At 43.3% G+C, this 18,128-nt stretch overlaps 1 protein-coding gene across 1 annotated transcript in view; it reads left to right on the forward strand.

Annotated features, from left to right (window-relative positions):
- The first annotated feature begins 2,609 nt into the window (after nucleotides 1-2,609).
- The window catches only part of Stag1 (stromal antigen 1), a 325,347-nt gene continuing 309,828 nt past the window's right edge, over nucleotides 2,610-18,128 (forward strand). The window contains exon 1 of the mRNA XM_052718205.1: nucleotides 2,610-4,126. The gene's annotated coding sequence lies outside the window, so the exon portion shown is untranslated. The remainder of the gene's footprint in view (nucleotides 4,127-18,128) is intronic.

Below are 18,128 nucleotides of genomic sequence, written 5' to 3' on the forward strand. Positions count from 1 at the left end.
AACCAAAAAAAAAAAAACAAAACTATGATTTAATCCAATCATGGACTGGTAGGATGGACAGTATGACATATTACTGCCACCAGTTGGCAGCAGTCGTGAATTGCAAGAGTAGAAAAAAAGGGAAAACTTTATTTTCATAATATAAACAATAACAAATGTCTTGAGTGGACAAAGGGAGTGGAGAAAATGAGAACTCTCGTGATTCCCATATACTTGCTTCTAGGGGATAAGAGAGTACCTGGAGAGATGGCTCTGAGGTTTAGAGCACTAGCTGCTCTTTCAGAAGACCTAGGTTCTATTTTCAGCATCTATCTCATGGCTCACAACCATCCATAACTCCAGGGAATGTGATGTTCTCCTCTGGTCTCCTTGGGGACCAGGCACACACACACACACACACACACACACACACACACACACACACACACACACGCTCACTCACAGAGTTTATTAGAGTGGCCTATAGGCTGTGGCTGGGTAGCCCAACAACGCCTGTCTCCTGAGTGAAGGGGCAAGAATCTAGTAGTAGTTCAGTTCAGGAGACTGGATGTCTCACCAGTCCCAATCTGGTGTTGGAATTCCAGAGGATTTCTATCTAGAGAGCCACTGGTCTTCAGTCTAGTTGGAATCCCAAATAAATATTCTAAAAACAGCAAAGGAAAGTCTCAGCAATAGGATGAACTTGCCATCAAGTGTGAGGGCAAGCAGCCAAAAAGCAAAAGCTACCACTAGAAGGTGTGGCCACAATTTAGGATGGGTTCTCCCACCTCAAATGATTAAGAAATCCCTCATAGGTGTGCCTGGCTGTTGATTCCAGAGCAGTCAGGTTGACAACTGAGGTTAGCCGTCACCTTTGAACACCATTAAGTATTTTATATGCATATGAGCCATAGAAAAACAAAGAGTTTTTCATTGCGTAGAAAAAGAGATGAAAAAAAAATTAAAAAAAAAAAAGAAAAAGAAAAAGAGAGATGAGGCCAGGTGGTGGTGGCACACTCCTTTAATCCCAGCACTCGGGAGGCAGAGCCAGGTGGATCTGGATCTCTCGAAGTTGGAGGCCAGCCTGGTCTACAGAGCGAGATCCAGGACAGGCACCAAAACTACACAGAGAAACCTTACCTCGAAAAACAAAAAACAAAAAACAAAAAAGGAAAAGAGAGGTGAAAGGACTGTCCAGGAGGAGATTACCAACCAAGTGTGGCATTATATACCTGTAATCTCAGCTCTTGTGAGGCTAGGGCAGAAGATTTGTTAAGTTTGAGGCCAGGCTGGGCTACAGAGGGAAACCCTATCTCAAAAAGGAGAGGTTGGGGAAGAAACGGGAGAAGACAAGGAGAGACAGAAGAAAGAAAAGCCTATCACAATTGTTCTGTTGTAAGACAGTGGGAGGAAGTAGGAGGAAAGGGCCAAGACAACAGTAGCCATTGGAGAACAGAAAGCAGATTGAATGACAGTATGATCAGGCTCAGAGATTCTTTTGGGAACTAAGTACGTATACACGCAAGTTCAATTATGAAGTGTAACAGCATAAAGTTCAGATTTCTGTGAACTCAAAAGTTGGCTATCCATGTCCTTGGATATAAAACAAACAACAAACAAACAAACAAAAAAAACAAAATGCTGGTCTAGCACAAGTCCCTGGGTTGATAACAAAAGGAAATCCAAAGTGCCCCCAAGCAACAAAAATAAAATCTGGGTCGGGTGCAATTCAATCATAGAATCGATACTTTGTGAGGTCCTGGGTTCAGTCTCTAGCATTTGAGGGTAGGGACCTGAAAATATTTTAAGATAAAAGCAACAAGGCAATAATACAGACAGCATTGCTATATGTGCAGTTTAATACAGCCACCCTATGAGAGTCTATTGTTATTTACACCTTACAGCTGAGAGGAAACAGGCGCAGAGATTTGCCCAGTTACACAGCTGCTGTTCTGAACAGTCTAGGCTCACAGCTCACAGCACATTCCCATACCTGCTGAAATTAGTGTTATTGAGAAAGGAATTAAGTTTTGAGCCGACGGAACTATTGGAAAGTAGCTGAAAATAAGGAATCTTCGTTAAGGAACCACTGGGAACCACTTGGGGACTTTAAAAGAGCAACAATATAGTCAAAAAGAGCAGAGAAATGGGGGTTGAACTGTGGGACAGAAGAAACAAAAATCAAAACAAAAAACCAGAGCTAGCAACTGAATCAGAAGACTAGCGAACAATGTAGGTATGGAGCTAAGGAAGCAACTTAAAAGGGAAAAGTTTCAAGGATGGGGACTGGGGAAGGATATGACTGTCCCCACCCCCCACCCCTTTGGACAGGCTCTCACTCCAAATCCTTCTGCCTCAGCCTTCCAAGGCTGGGATTAGAGCCCTCATGGCCACACTCAGCCAGTGACTGCCTCTTTTCAGATATGTGGCAGGGAAAGGAACATTGATAGTACAGCAACTCCAGGGAGGTAACAGCCCAGATTTTTTTTTTTTAAAAAAAGATAATGGAAACTTAAAAAAAAAAAAAAACAGAAAGAAGCCAAAAGATAATACTGAAGATATCCCAGAAAAGAGGCATGGCGTTCAGGAAGGACTGGCTTGAGAGAAAGGGGAGAAGGGAATGGCTATATTTGGTGAGATTTTTGAGATCATAACTACAAATATATTAAGATAGACTATCGGGCCTTTATTAACAAGACAAGCTAGAAATAGGCTCTGCAGAGAATACAGTAAGTCAGAGACTAGTAAACGAGATGTTTTCCTATAATTAATATATCTACACAAGGACCGTCAAGAATTCATACCGAAGTTCCTCCAGGGAAGTGCAACGCACCTGGCCACCTTTGGGATAGATACCAGACTGCTGACGTACTAGCTAGCGAGCCCTCAAGACTACAAACAAGTTCAACGTTTCTAAGGTGATGTTAAAAATGAAGCTTCCTCCTCCAATGAAGAGCTGAGTAATAAATGAGGCTGATGACCTAGAAGAGCAAGAATTCATTTTTGTCGTGCAAAGTTGCAAGCAGGTGGGGAGGTCAGGAGCCTTGGGTCAAGGATAGGCAGAGCAGGGAAGGGGTCAAGATCTCACGTGACTATTCCCCTCTCGGCTAGGATTCATTCGCACGTCCATTTGAGAACCACGGAAAATAGTCCTAGGCTGTGGGAGGAGACTAATTCCTAGCAGAGTCTCTTTTTGTAGTGGAGCTCCTCAGCTCTCACTAACTAGCCAATGCTGCCGCCTTATGCAAAGCCTGCACCTGGGAGAGACTCTGCTTTACAGAGGCTGGACGACGCCAATCGGCCTGGAGCGGGCACTGTTTCGCTTAGCTCCGCGGCAGGGGAGGTCCCAGTCCTCGAAACCTTTTCACCCTCGTTCTGGGAAAGCACCTCCTCAATAATAAAGCGCGAACACAATTCGAGGTCGGAGGCTCTCGCTAAGCGGGGAGGGAGCGGGGCTGGCTGGCGCAGCACGCCCGGATAACGGCGGGTGTGGGCGGCTGGCAGCCTTGGGGCGGGAGCGCCGCGCAGCCCCCGCCCGGGAGGGGCCTCGGCGGAGGAGTTGGGGGCGGACTCCTTCCCGGGTCTCCGAGCAGCTCTAAAAATGGCGGGCGGCAACCCAGAGAGCGGGTCGCGCAGGCGCCACGGCGTCCGTCCTTCCGCTCGCCTCGGGCGGCCCACGAGCCGTCCACAGCGCCCTCATCCCGAGGTATCCGAGGCTCGCCATTGGCAGAGGCCGGCGAGAGCTCCGAGCGGGGGCGGGGCCGCCACGCAGAGGCCACGTTTCCCGCCCCGCTGGTGCGCGTGCGCGCCCCCCGGAGGCCAGCGTTAGCGCGCGCCCCCGTCCGAGGGCCCCCGGCTCGCGCCTCAACTCCCTCCCCTTTCCGGGCAGACCCGTCCTGTCAGCGAGGCAGTGAGCCCCGCGGCCAGCAGAGGGCGGTCGGGACCCGAGTCTGCAGCGGCGCCATTGGCGTGTGGAAAATGCCACCAGATGGCGGGTTAGGATTGCAGCTCCGTTGAAGGCGCGGCCCCCGCTCCCGAACCCCCGGCGACCACCCCGTAACAACCCCCCCACATCGGGAATAACACACCGGAGACTTTTGGGGGGAAACTAGGTCGACGGCCGACAGCGCCCGGATGGGCAGCTGAGGTGAGCGCGAGCGGCGGCGGCGGCGGGGGGCGGGAAAGAGGGGGAATGCGGCGGCAGCGGCGCGGGGGCTGGAAGCGCCGATCCAAGATGGAGGCCGGGCGAGAGCCTGAGAGCGCGAGCGGCGAGCGGGCGGGCGGGCGGGCGGGCCGGCGCGGGCCCCGCGCGGGGGAGGGAGGCCGCGCGGGCCTGTGCGCTGCGCGGCGGCTGCGGGCGGCCGAGCGCCCGGGACCTGCTGTGGGCGCGGCGGGCGCTCCGCTCTTCTCCACCCCTCCCGCGGGCCGCGGAAACGGTGCCCCCGCCCGTCCGGGCTCCACGGCGGTAGCGCGGAAGCCTTTGTGGCGCGCTCGGGCCCGCCGCCAAGCCCGCCCTCCGCTCCCCCCCCCCTCCCCGCCCGGGCTCTCGGGACTCGCCCGCGCCGGGGCCAGCCGAGGCGGGCTGGCGCGAACGCCTTCCGCCGCCCTGCGTTTCTGCGGTGTTGGAGCGGCGGCGGCGGCGGCGGCGGCGGCGTCACATGACAACGAGCTCGCCTCCGCCGAGGGTCCTGGGGGGTCGCTCAGCTTGACTGCTGGCCCAGGCCTCTGGTTGCTGGGGTGGGGCAGTGGGCTGACGACCTGGGCAGACGGGGCGTCGCAGCCCGGCTTTCCCGCTATCCGCCGTCTCAGCTCCCGCCGGGGGCCCTCCTGGTGAAACGTGTCCAGGCCCGAGCTCTGCCCCGCTAGTTTCCCAATCCCCCGGGAGATGAGGCCAATAAAAGTTGTTTTTCCTCCTCTCTGAAGGTGGGGGGCGGGGTGAAGAGCCGGGACACCCGAGTGTTTGGAGTTCGACCTGAGCCCCACTTGGAAGGGTCTGAACTGGGTGCTGCTTGTGTGCAGTGGGGACCACAACCTTTTCTGGTTCTCGGATTGTCACGTCACCCGCTTCTGCCTACGTTCGAATTGTTACTGATTCTTTCCACATTGCAGGCAGTCGTGCCCTGGGAGAGTTAAGTCCTGGGATGGTTTTGGACCCCGTTATAGACTCCAAACAGTGCAGTTTGTGGTAGTGAATTTTCTGCTGTTGAAGTTGATGTTGAGATGAGGGATGTGTTTATTATTTCCTGGTTGTGCTTAGAAACGACTGTAATTCACATCTCAGCAAAAGTAGTGTTTGTGAAAGTACCTAAATCCGCATAAAGTTGTATGATTTGTAACTTAATGGAATTTGTAACTTTACCTTTAGATTTTCCTGTGTATTTTTTTTTATAAAAATGGCAAATTCTGATGGTGAAGCTCTTATGAAAATGTACAGAACAGTGAGAATAAAAACGATTCGTTTATTGTATGATGAGTGATGGTCTCATATATAAGTCAAGGCCAAAAAATTTGATCAAGAAATACTGAAAGAATCAGGAATGTTATTTCATTGTTTTTCATTATGGGGAATGTAACGCATTTTTTCTTTCTTTCTTTCTTTTTTACCCAAATAAACTCATAAAAACCCACAGGTGTTTTGCTAGTTTGTTCTTTGCATTTTAAAATTGTACTTGGAGTTCTGTATGGTGGTCTATGCCTGTAATTCTTCTTACTCTGGAGACAGGCATGGACATCTTAGGAGATACTGAAACAAAACAAGTAGAGCTCTAGTGTTGTCTTTTTTGAAGAGATTAATACAATTACTGTGGTGTGGCCATCTTCCCTGCCCCCATAGGATCTTGCTGTGTAGCCCAGGCTGGCCTTGAATTCACTATGCAGTCCAAAGTGGCCTTTAATTTAGGGCAATTCTTTTCTTCAGCCTATGGAGTTAAGAGATTACAGGTGGGTGCCAGGCCAGGTAACTAACTACTGAATGTCTCTTTTTTTCTTTTTTTCCAGAAAGGATCTTGGTATGTAGCTCAGGATTGCCCTGAATTTATGGCAATTCTTCGGCCCCAGACTTTCAAATGCTGGGATTACAGCCACATTTGGTGTTGAAGGGCTCTTTTAAAAACTTGAGAAAGCTGTGTTCCGGGGGAGAGATCCTTGAACAGAAGTTTTTTGAGACATCCCCTAGGTTTGTGATCTGGGTTTTAGTTTTTAACTATTTCAGTCTTAACCATCCTCATTTCTAAAGTTGGGGTAATATGGCTGTTCTTCTACAAACTGAAAAAGTTCTTTTTAGCCAAAACTTAAAAAAAAAATTGTTACCTCTCTTTTCCTTGCTTGATTCTAGACAGGTATATCATAATAATCTCAGTACTATAGGAGATTTAATGTATCCTTGTTAGCTTTTGGCCAAAGCCTGTAATCTTTTAAAAAAAAAATATATATATATGTATACATACACACACACACACACACACACACACACACACACACACACACACACACACACACACATGGTCTTTTTTTCCCTTTTTTTTAAACGGCATAATTAACCCCAGGAGGGGGTGCACTGTTCCTGGAGGTGCTATACCAGGTCAATGTGTGGAGTGGACAGAGCAAGCTCCTATTTTTAATAGCAGTTTACAAAATGGCTACTACAGGAATCAGTCTTTCCGACTTTTGTCTCTAATTTCTGTAGATTTTATGACCTCTTTCAAAAGTTAACCTGATGAGGTCAGGTCCACCCAGATAATCTTTCATGTGAATTCAGTTGACTATAGGGACATTAATTACATACACAAAAATGTCTTTTTCCCCTTGTAGTGTAATCACAGGAGAGCTATCCTGGTATATTTACAAGATCTCTCCCACTCTCAAGGAAAAGGTGGTGTGATGGTCATTTATTTACTGCTAATGGGGCGAGAAGCATCTTCCCATTTCCTCTTTTAGAATCTGGACATAAGGAAAGGACTCAGGTAGAGCAGTAACTTCCCCTCCCTCTATCATTTTATCTTTGCACTACTAGGTATGAACCCATGGTCTGGTATATGTAAGAATAGCTACATTCTCTGTCCCTACTTCTATTTATTTTTGAATAAGACACAGTGCTATTGTAGCCCAGGCTGGCCTTGAACTCCTGATTCTCCTACCCCTATCACTCAAGTGCTGAGATTATAGCCATGCCCTACTACCGTATTTTCTTAATTTGGTGTGTGTGTGTGTGTGTGTGTGTGTGTGTGTGTGTGTGTGTGTGGCTGCTGCTCATATTGAAGGTCAGGGAATACCTATGAGATTTGGTTGTCTCTCTACCATGTGGGATCTGGGGATCAAACTCAGATTTTGAGTATTGTGAGAAAGTTCTTTTATCTGCTGAGTCTTGCACCTCCTGCCCACCCCACCCCTTTTGGGGCACAGGGTTTCATTGTGAATCAGAGATAAAGAATGCTGTTGTATAAGCCATAGAATAAGAAGACTCTTATCGTAGCAGGTAGGGTTTTGTCTCTAGAGAAGGAAGGTTGAGTTTTATGTCATTTTGTAGTTACAGTACAGCATCGCCTTTAAGTGCTTCCCTCAGGTTTTCCGTGGATTCTATTCTTTTTTCCTAACTTCCTCTCTCCCTTTCTTCCTTGCTGTGCGCATGAGCTTGTGTGCATGCTGTGGTCTGTATTCAGAGATTAGAGAACTTGTGAGGATCCATTCCCTTCTACCATCAGGTTTCTCGGGATTAAACTCAGATTATCAGGGTTGGCCGCAAGTTCCTTTATCTGCTGAGCCATCTTGGTTGCCTTTGAACTCTTTTCAATGTTTCTCTTTATCAGTCAGTATTTTTTTTTTTTTTTTTTTTTTTTTTGGTTTTTCGAGACAGGGTTTCTCTGTGTAGCTTTGCGCCTTTCCTGGAACTCGCTTTGGAGACCAGGCTGGCCTCGAACTCACAAAGATCCACCTGCCTCTGCCTCCCGAGTGTTGGGATTAAAGGCGTGCACCACCACCACCGCCCGGCTATCAGTCAGTATTTAAAGGAAATCTCAAATCACTGTCTCCCTTTTACGTTTGATTTCTTTTTTATTATAAAAATTGAACATTTATTGCGTATGTGTGCCACATTTTGCATATGGAAGTAAGAGGACAACTTTGGAGTTTTAGCTCCTTCCACCATGTGGGACCTGGGCATTGAATTTAGGTCATCAGGCCTGGCGGCAAGCATCTTTACCTGCTGAGCAATCTCACTGGCCTTTTCCCAATTTACATTTTTTTTTCCTGTTTTGAGATGGAATCATGCTGATTTTTCCCAAGTTGGCCTGGAACTTGGTTATTTATCCTAGGTTGGGCTAGGAATTTCAATCTGAATCTTTCTGAGTGCTGGCATTACAGATGTGTGCCACTGTGTACAGCTGCTGCTAAGTTGGGCCTCTTTTTTTTTCTCGTTCAATGCTGGGGAAGCCCTGTCTGCTTTATAGAGGACGTTGTTTTGTGCTGTGGGTGGAAATGATGAGCCAGTGAGTTGCCCGACTGTTTCTATGGAGTTTTACTATAATTAAATACGTATAGTAATACCTTTTATTTCCCTAGATGCTAGCAGTTAAAAAACATTTTACATTTTAACTTAGTACAAACATACATATAATACATACAATTGAAATAGCAGATCCTTCATGAAGTAATATTTAACCTTTGTGAAGAGCACTTTATTTCTACTTTTTATTGAGAATGCTGGTTACAACCTAACAAAATGGTAAGACTCTCAGTAGCCTTTGTTGAATTGTAATCAGGAAAGTGCAAAGTACAACTGTAAGAAACCAATTCACTTCCATCAAACTGAAAAACATTAAAAATTTTGATGATGCCATACGCCAGTGAGATAGTTGGAGAAATTACATTAAAAAACTCTTCTTGGGGGCTGGAGAGTTGGCTCAGCAATTAATTCCTAGCACCCACATGGCAATTCTAGGGGATATGCTACCCTCTTCTGTCCTTTGCTGGGCACTGTGCACATGTGATAGACTGAAATACACACAAGCAGAATGCTTACATAAAGTTAAAATAAGTAATTCTCTTTAAAAAACTTTTTTTTTTTGAGTCTTACTATGTAGCTCAGGCTGCCTATAAACTCTGTCATTGAAACTGGCTTAAACTGATGATTGCCTTGCCTCAGCCTCCTGTGTGCTAGTGTTGGAGGCATGTGTCACCATTCCTGGCATTACAACTTTTGGCTGGAGTTTAAATTGATAATAGTCATTGTGTGAGGGTTTTTGTTTTTAATTTATTTTTATTTTATGTTCATGGGTGTTTTGCCTGCGGTACTAATTCTTTTTTTTTTTTTTTAATAACACTCACTGGATCTGAAATTTTCTTTGTGCAACATAATTTCTTTGTTTAAGACAGGCTCTTATTCTGTAGCTGGCCTTTAATTCACTGTATAGCTCAGACTGATATCAAACTTGGAATCATCCTGTCTCAGCCTTCTGAGTAATGGATTATAGAAGCACACTTACTTGTGTAAAGATTTGTGGCAAATTCAAATTCAGCTTTAGAGTTGTTCAGATTTTTCTGTTTTATTTTTGTGTTAGCTTTGTGTTAAACTGCAGTTTAAATTTGTTCATTTACTTTGCCAGCATAAGTTTGTTTCCTGTGTTTTCCTTCTACCTTCAGTGGGATCTGTAGTATTTTCTCTTTAGTTTTTTATAACATCAATGTGTTTTTTATATCATTAGCAAGTTCATTTAATCTTGACCAATCTAGTGGTTCAGTTCATCTTTCCAAAGCGACTTTACGATTTTTTATTGTCTTCTGTTGCATTGGTGTGTAGCTTAGGTTTTGTCAACTTGATACAGACTTATCACCTAGTAAGAAGGAACCTCAGTTGAGGAATTACCTTTAACAGATGGACTGTTGGCATGTTTGTGGGGTCTTTTATGGATTAGTGATTGATGTGGGAGTGCCCAACCCACTTGGGTGGGGCTATCCCTGATGAGGTGGTCCAGGGTGGTCTAAGCAAGTTGAAGAAGCTATGGGGAGCAAGCCAGTAAGCATAGCTATTTTGTTGGGTTTCTGCTTCAAGCTACTGTCTGGTTTCCTTCTGCTTTGGCTTTCCTCAGTAATGGACTGTAATTTGTAAGCTAAAATCACCTTTCCTCCTCTAGCTTTTGGTTATTGTCTGATCACAGCTAGGGCAGTTGATTTCTGTTCTTTACCCCCTTCCTCCTCCTCCTCCCCCTCCCCCTCCCCCTCCCCCTCCCCCCTCCTCCTCCTCCTTCTTCTCTCTCTCTCTCTCTCTCTCTCTCTCTCTCTCTCTCTCTCTCTCTCTCTCTCCCTCTCCCTCTCCCTCTCTTCTCTCCCCCCTCTCTCTGTCTCTTCCTGTCTCTCCCTCTCCCTCCTCCCTCCCTCTCCCTCCCTCCCTCCCTCTCTCTCTCTCTCTCTCTCTCTCTCTCTCTCTCTCTCTCTCTCTCTCCCTCTCCCTCTCTTCTCTCCCCCCTCTCTCTGTCTCTTCCTGTCTCTCCCTCTCCCTCCTCCCTCCCTCTCCCTCCCTCCCTCTCTCTCTCTCTCTCTCTCTCTCTCTCTCTCTCTCTCACACACACACACACACACACACACACACACACACACACACACACACACACACACACAGGGTTTCTATGTGTTACCCTGGCTGTCCTGGAGCTTGCTCTTGTAGACCAGGCTGGCCTCAAACTCAGAGAGATCCCCCTGCCTCTGCCTCCTGGGTGCTGGGATTAAAGGGGTATGCCACCAATGCCCGCCCAGCTCTTATGTGAAGTCTTAGGCCATAGATTTTAGAGATTTCCCTTTTATTTGTTTATGCTTTTCATTTTCTTTTTTGAGGTAGACTCTCACTGTATATCTTAGGCTGGGCTTGAACTCATGGTAATCCTCGTGTTTTAGTGTCTTGAGTGTTAGGATTATAGACAACAACCATCGTATTCAGCCTGTTTTCTTGTTTTCCATTAAAAAAATTTAAAACTATTGATACTCGTCTAAGCACTGCTATAGTCTATAAATTTTAGTATTGTACCATTATTCAGTTCAAAATAGTTTCCTGATTTGCATTGATTTCTTTTACCTGTGGCTTACTTAAAAGAATATTTAATTTTTAATATTTGGGATTACTTTAGATATCTTATTCTCCCTGATTTTAATTATATGTGAATTTTAAGTTTTTGACTTTTTTTTTTTTCCCCGAGACAAGGGTGTCTTTGTATAGTTTTGGTGCCTGTCCTGGATCTTGCTCTGTAGACCAGGCTGGCCTCAAACTCACAGAGATCTGCCTGCCTCTGCCTCCAGAGTGCTGGGATTAAAGGCGTGTGCCACCACTGCCCCACCTGTTTTTGACTTTCTTAAGATCTTCTCTTGGTTAATGTGTCTCTCACAGTTGGGGGAAAAAAAAAAAACACATGCATTTTATGAGTATTGGATGCTTTATTTTAGAAATAATCAAATGGTGATTTGAAAATACTGGTTTTTTTTTTCTTTTTGTTTTTTTTTTTTTTTTTTTCCAGACAGGGTTTCACTGTATAGCCCTGGTTGTCCTGGAACTTACTTTGTATACAGACCAGGCTGGCCTCAAACTCACAGAGATCCTCCTGTTTCTTCCTCCCTGAGTACTGGGATTAAAGGCGTGTGCCACCGCCTCGTGGCTCATTTCTTTGGTGGTATTAGTGAAAGCTGGTCTGATCCCCTTGTGTCTGTCTTCCAAGTGCTGTGATTACAAGTGTGCACAACCATATCTAGCTTTGATAACATTTTTCAAAATTTTCCTTTTCTTTGCTAATTCTTTTTTTCTGGGAGGCAGGAGATCTTATTTCATCAGATTCTGAGAAAAATGTTAAAATAGTTAACTATGATTATGTAATTGTCTGTTTCTCCAGTTTTATTTTATTTTTTGCCTATCCTGACTATGAAAGTGGAAATTTTTAATGATAGTAATGTTGAGGGCTGAGGATGTTCGTTGCATACCTGTTTAGCATGCAAGAAGTCCTGAGATTGAGCCTCAGCAGCACATAAACAGGGTATGGTAGTACACACCTGTAATCTCAGTATTTGGGAGGTAGAGGTAGGAGGGTCAAAAGTTCAAGGTCAGCCTAGACTACAGTCTCAAAAAAAATGTTGATTATATACTCATGTTTGTCATAAAGGAGTAAAGCATTTGAGATTTTACTTTTTTTTTTTTTTTTTTTTGGTTTTTCAAGACAGGGTTTCTCTGTGTAGCTTTGCGCCTCTCCTGGAACTCACTTGGTAGCCCAGGCTGGCCTCGAACTCACAGAGATCCGCCTGGCTCTGCCTCCCGAGTGCTGGGATTAAAGGCGTGCGCCACCACCGCCGCCGGCTGATTTTACTCTTCTTATAAGGTTACAAGATGGCTGCTGATTGAAGATGAAGAATGCTTTATAGCAGTAGCCAGATAAATCAACATTTGCTTCAGATTTCTGAACCCCCAGTTTGCACCTGACAGTAGAGGAGATGCACATTACAAGAAAGGAAACTCAATCCTGTTTTATTCTAATAATCCAAATTAAAGAAGCAAATGCCTCTCATGAACTGTTTATTTAAGTGGCTGCATCCATAACGATAACCTTTCTTGACAAATGGAGGTGGGGTAGAGAGGACAACACTGACTAAAAAACAAAAAAACCTCATGGTCACAGATGAAGGAAGCATTGTAATATGATGTGGCCTTGAAGCCACTGTTGAAGAGTTCCTGGTACTAGAGTCACTGTGTCAAATTTAAACTTCATCCGTTTGTTGTTATATAAACTTGGACAATTCCATTAACTTAGATTATTAAGGAAAATAGAAACCGTACATGTTTTTTGTGAACATGGTGCCACACACCTTTAATCCCAGCACTCAGGAGGCAGAGGCAGGCGGATCTTGGAGTTCGAGGCCAGCAGGATCTATAAAGTGAGTTCCAGGATAGTCAGGGCTGAGTAGAGAAACTCTTGTCTGGAACAAAACAAAACAAAACCTCTATGCTTTGGAGGTTAAAGGCTTTTAACCACTAGACTGTATTGTATTGGATGTAGATCCAAAGAACTTAAAAACTGAATAAAGTGATAGTCTAGATAAAAAGTAAAAGTTTGAAAAATCAAATCATGTTAGCTCACCATGTGGAGATAGGCATCGGTGAAAGTAATGAGGATGGCCAGAGGATGAAACATGGAAAGATAAAGGCAATAATCAGTATTTTCTGCTGGTCATTAAACACATTTTAGAAATTGGAGCCTTTTTCTTTAGAGAGGTACAGCATCAAGGCAAGACACTGACATGTTTCCTGCTGCCCGGGTGTTGAGACTATCTACTCGTAACTTTGGCTGACCCAGAACTTCATTCGTAGACCAAGCTGGCCTTGAATTTGTGGTAGTACTCCTGCCTCAGTCTGCCTGGTGCTGGGATCACAGGTGTGCACTACCATGCCTAGCTACATTGTAATGATTCTTAAAATTGATACATTTGATTTCTTTAAGATTATTTATGAATATTAGCTCTGTATGCATAATTCTGCAAATAAGGGAATAGGAGTGACTCTATCTAGAGTAAAACACATTCTATAGATTTCCTCTAAGATTAAGTTTGTAGATCAAATATGAATGCTGGCTGTTTTTTCCTCCTGTAAAAATGGATGCAGAAAACAAAGTTGTGGTTAGCTGGTTTTCATTTTAAGTTACTAATATTTAAGATATTTTTATAAAAAATAAAAATACTATATTTCATAAATATATAGGTAGTTTGGTGCAGAATAGTGCAGTTGAGATCTGGTTTAAAAACAAAAAGCAAAAACTTAATTGTCTTTTTATTTGGGCATTGAAGACAGGACCTTTGCATGAGTGCTCACCATTGAGTTTCCTTCTATCTTGAGATAAGATTAATAACTACATTTCTTCCCCTGGCTAGCCCTGTCTTTGAATCATTACTTTGGGCATCAGTTTATTTCTAATTGGTTTTTTTGGACAAGATAACACACTTATTGAATCCCTTTGAAATAATCATAAATTCTAAATTACATAATGGAACTTTTTGAATGTCTTTAGTTTTCAAAGACCTAATTGTGATATTGTTCTCTACATTTCCCAACTGTTTTAGAATAACTTGTGGTCTCATATAACTGAAAAATGTATAGGAGAAATACAATTGTTTCATTTAAAAAGACTTAGTTGTGTGTGTGCACAGGTGAGTGCAGGTTCCCAAGAAGGCCAGAGGTGTCACAGCATCTGGAGCTGGAGTTAATAGGTGATTGTGAACTGCCTGACATGGTAAAGTGCAAGACAGTGTTCACTTCCTAGACCTGAGGAGAAAATTACTGACGAATCAAAAAGGACACCCCAAATGCCAAGGGAACTAAAATAGAAATCTGTAAGCAGTGACGAGAGGGCCTGGTGTACCGGACTAAAGATTTTAAACTTTGTCTCTAAGCCAGTGCTTGCACATTAGAATCACCTGGGAAAGGGGGTGGTAGCGCTCATGCTAAGAACGCACAAGGCTATGAGTTAAGTCTTCTGCAACTCCTCACTTTTCCTTTCCAAAAAAAAAGAGAATCATTTGAGGACTAAAAAAACTGTGCCACGTGTTGGAGATGGACCCCAGCCAGATTAATTGAACTCAGATTTCTGGGTTTCGGGTGCACAATGAGATACTTGATTGAGACTTGGTTATAGGTAATTTATTGAGGAAGTTTCAGATACTAGATAAGGTGTGTTAAAGTAGATGACAGCAATTCTATGGAGGCTTTATTCCTGTCTCACAGGTGAGGTAGATAGGCCAAGTACTTTTCCTCAGTAAGGGGAACAGAAAGTTTGGATTCAGCTTTTTTGTCACTCTGAAGCCCGACTTCTTAAGCAACTAATAACACCACCAACACCAAAAACAAACTGATGCTCATAGACTGGTCTGGGGAAAAAAAACTCACATTTTTATTTTTACTAGCTTTGAACTGAAATTGAGCATATTCTTTAATTTGAATTAACATCAGTTTTATTAACAATACCTGTTATTTTGTCACCAGTAAGAGTCAGAAAGACTTTCACATTACATTATAGGCATAATTTTTCTTAATCAGTATTTTACAAGTAGGCTAGTTGAGTGGTGTCAAATACTTGTAGCCCCAGTTGTTTGGAAGGCTGAGCAGAAAGAGCACTTGAGGCCAGGAGTTTGAGATCAACCTGAAACCTTGTCTTGGGAAAAAAAATAGATTGTTAGGCTAACTGTTAGATCCATCTCTAGAGCTTAATGCTCATGATGTCACACAAGCTTATTCAGTAGTACAAGTTTGCTTTTGTAATATATTGAAAGTTATATTTAATTTCTCTTGTGATTATGGTATCAGTCACAAAGAATTAGACAACTTGCTCCTAGACTAGATAGGAAACAAAAAATTTATTCTTTTAATTGTTTTTCATATTAGATATGGTTATAAAATTTGCTTTCTCTACTGGCTTTATTTAGCTGTTCACTAAAATGGAAACCTAAATTTTCTGTTACTTATCAAGGTTATTAGAATTAAGCACTTTGTATTTAGAGCACTTTTTTCTATGCACTTTATAAAATATGAGTGAAGAAGAAGATAGGTATCATCTCATTAGGCGTTTGAACCAAAGCCCTGATTTTGTGAGTGTGCTGTCAAATATGATACCTACTAACCACAGTGTAAAACATCCAAAATAATATAGTTAATAGCACACTTATGTGTATATGTCTGGGTGGTAGTGTATGTGTGTATCTGTGTTTGCATGTGTGTGCACAGGAGTCAGTGTGTGTGCATGCGTGTATGTTTGGAGGCCCAATGTTGACAAGTTGTTTTGTTTTTGAGATTGGGTTTCTCTGTGTAGCCCTGGCTGTCCTGGAACTCGCTCTATAGTCTAGATTGGCCTCAAACTCACAGAGATCCATCCGCCTGTCTCTGCCTCCTGAGTGTTGGGATTAAAGGTGTGTGCCACCATGCCTAGCAGACAAATGTGTCCTAGTTTTTCTCCACTTTATTGAGGCAGGGTCTCTTGCTGAACGTGGAATTTGCCAATTCCAGCTAGTCTGGTTAGTTAGCTTGGCCTTGGAATCCACTATTCCTGCTTCCTGAATGTTGGAATTACAAATGGCTACCATACCTGCGGGATAGTTACATGGATTCTAGGGGTGTGAACTTCTAGTAACTTGTGCTTGTGTGGCAAGTGCTGTGGCCATTGAGCCATTTCCCCAACCCTAGAGTTCCATTTTAGCCACATTCAGGCCAAGCTGGTAATAGATTTTAAAAAGAGCAAGAACATCCTTTCCAAATATCTAGGCATTTGTAGTGCTTTGGCCTTTAAACACATAGCCATTATTTATAGACTATGGTGTCAAGTGACTTAGATTGAGTAGATGTTATTTAGTTTGTATATCCCCTTTCAGAAAATTCCTTTACAGATGGAGGCTTTATTAGCTCCTCCTTTTTTTCTTTCCTTCCCTCTGTTTTTCAAGAGAGAAATGATAAATCTAGGTGGGAATGAGATGGTGGTGATGCTGAGATTGTCACTGATGTCAAATCAGCTATCACTTAAGATTCTCCACGTTATATATAGATCTGTTCATTTAATTTCAGCTATATATTGGAAAATCAGGCTGACAAATCATATATTATGATTCCTCCTGGGGAATAAGTGAGGTATTGTAATGATAATAAGGAAAGTTATCCATGAGAATGAGAAGTTAAGTGGAAACATTCACAGGATCTAAACAAGAAGAGTAGAGGCACAGAAAAACCCAAGACCAAAATCCATAGCAAAAACTATTTGTGGTATGCCAGGGATTAGGAGAAGCCTGTAGTTACTGTAGGGAGAATATGCAGAAACAATGTAGTGGCTTCCCATGAAATTGGAGTGGTTGACTGAATCTGAATTCTGTAAGGTGTATTTGGAATAGTTAGAACTTTGAGTATAAATTTTATGATAAGTAAAACTAAAAAAAAGCTGTGGGTGAATTTCACACAGAGGAATGTTTTAAAATATTTCTAGGGTCTGAGAGTACATATTTGCTTAGCATGCATGGGACCCTAGGTTTGATCCCTAGCACTAATACAGACAATAATAGCAAACTCATACAAACAAAAACAAGACAAATAATTCTAGCTCACTTATTTGAACTGGGGGTTGGGGTGGGGTGATTTTGCTTTCCAGGGCACAATTAGCAATGTCTGCAGATAATTTTGGTTATTAAAACTTGGTGTGATGGTGTGTGTTACTGACATCACAGGGTATAGACCAGAGATGCTACTAAAGTTTGGGTTTTTTTTGTTTTGTTTTGTTTTTGTTTTTTTCCGAGACAGGGTTTCTCTGTGTAGTTTTGGTGCCTGTCCTGGATCTTGCTCTGTAGACCAGGCTGACCTCGAACTTCGAGAGATCCGCCTGGCTCTGTCTCCCGAGTGCTGGGATTAAAAGATGTTCGCCACTGCTGCCCAGTGCTACTACATGTTTTTTAAATAGCTGGAATAGCTTCCTGTAACAAAGAGTTGATTGTCCAAAATGTCAGTAGTGCCAAGGTCGAGAATCCTTGTTTTACTCCTTTGTGAATAGTGGAGTAGTCAAGGGAGATGGAATGGGAAAGGGGAAGGCTAGATTGTTAAAGAATTCTGGTAACAAAGTGCCGTGGACAGTTGTGATTATGATAGAAGTAACAGTGAAAAACTGTTCTGATTTTGTAAGAATTTGGAGATAGACAGGTGTGTTAGTAGAGAGGTGTTAACAGAATACAACAAAAACAATTCAAAGGAAGAAAGATTTAGTTCAGCTCATGATTTCAGAGGTTACAGTCTGTTCTGGTGGAGTGGATATGAGGTAACAGTCTTTTACCTTAATGGTAGCCAGGAAGCAAGGTGGGCAGGCAGGAAATGAATGCTTGTATATCTTGGCTTTTGCCTCCCCCACTTTATTTCAATTACCCCCCCCCCCCCACACACACACACTTATGGGATAGTACTACTCATATTCTAGGCTGGTCCTTCCTTTTAGGGTTATCTCTGGAAACACCTTGACAGAGGTCTAAAGGTAGGCTTTATAAATGAAGTGCCTTTTAATTCTGAGTGGATTGACCCTTGAGATTAACTCATCACAAGCGTTTCTGACTAATAGTTAAGTGAATGGTAGTGCTATCCTATAATGACATACTGTGAGGAAGAATTAGAATGG

This window comes from Peromyscus californicus, unplaced genomic scaffold, assembly GCF_007827085.1.
Source record: "Peromyscus californicus insignis strain IS unplaced genomic scaffold, ASM782708v3 Scaffold_11__1_contigs__length_118956290, whole genome shotgun sequence".
NCBI lineage: Eukaryota > Metazoa > Chordata > Mammalia > Rodentia > Cricetidae > Peromyscus > Peromyscus californicus.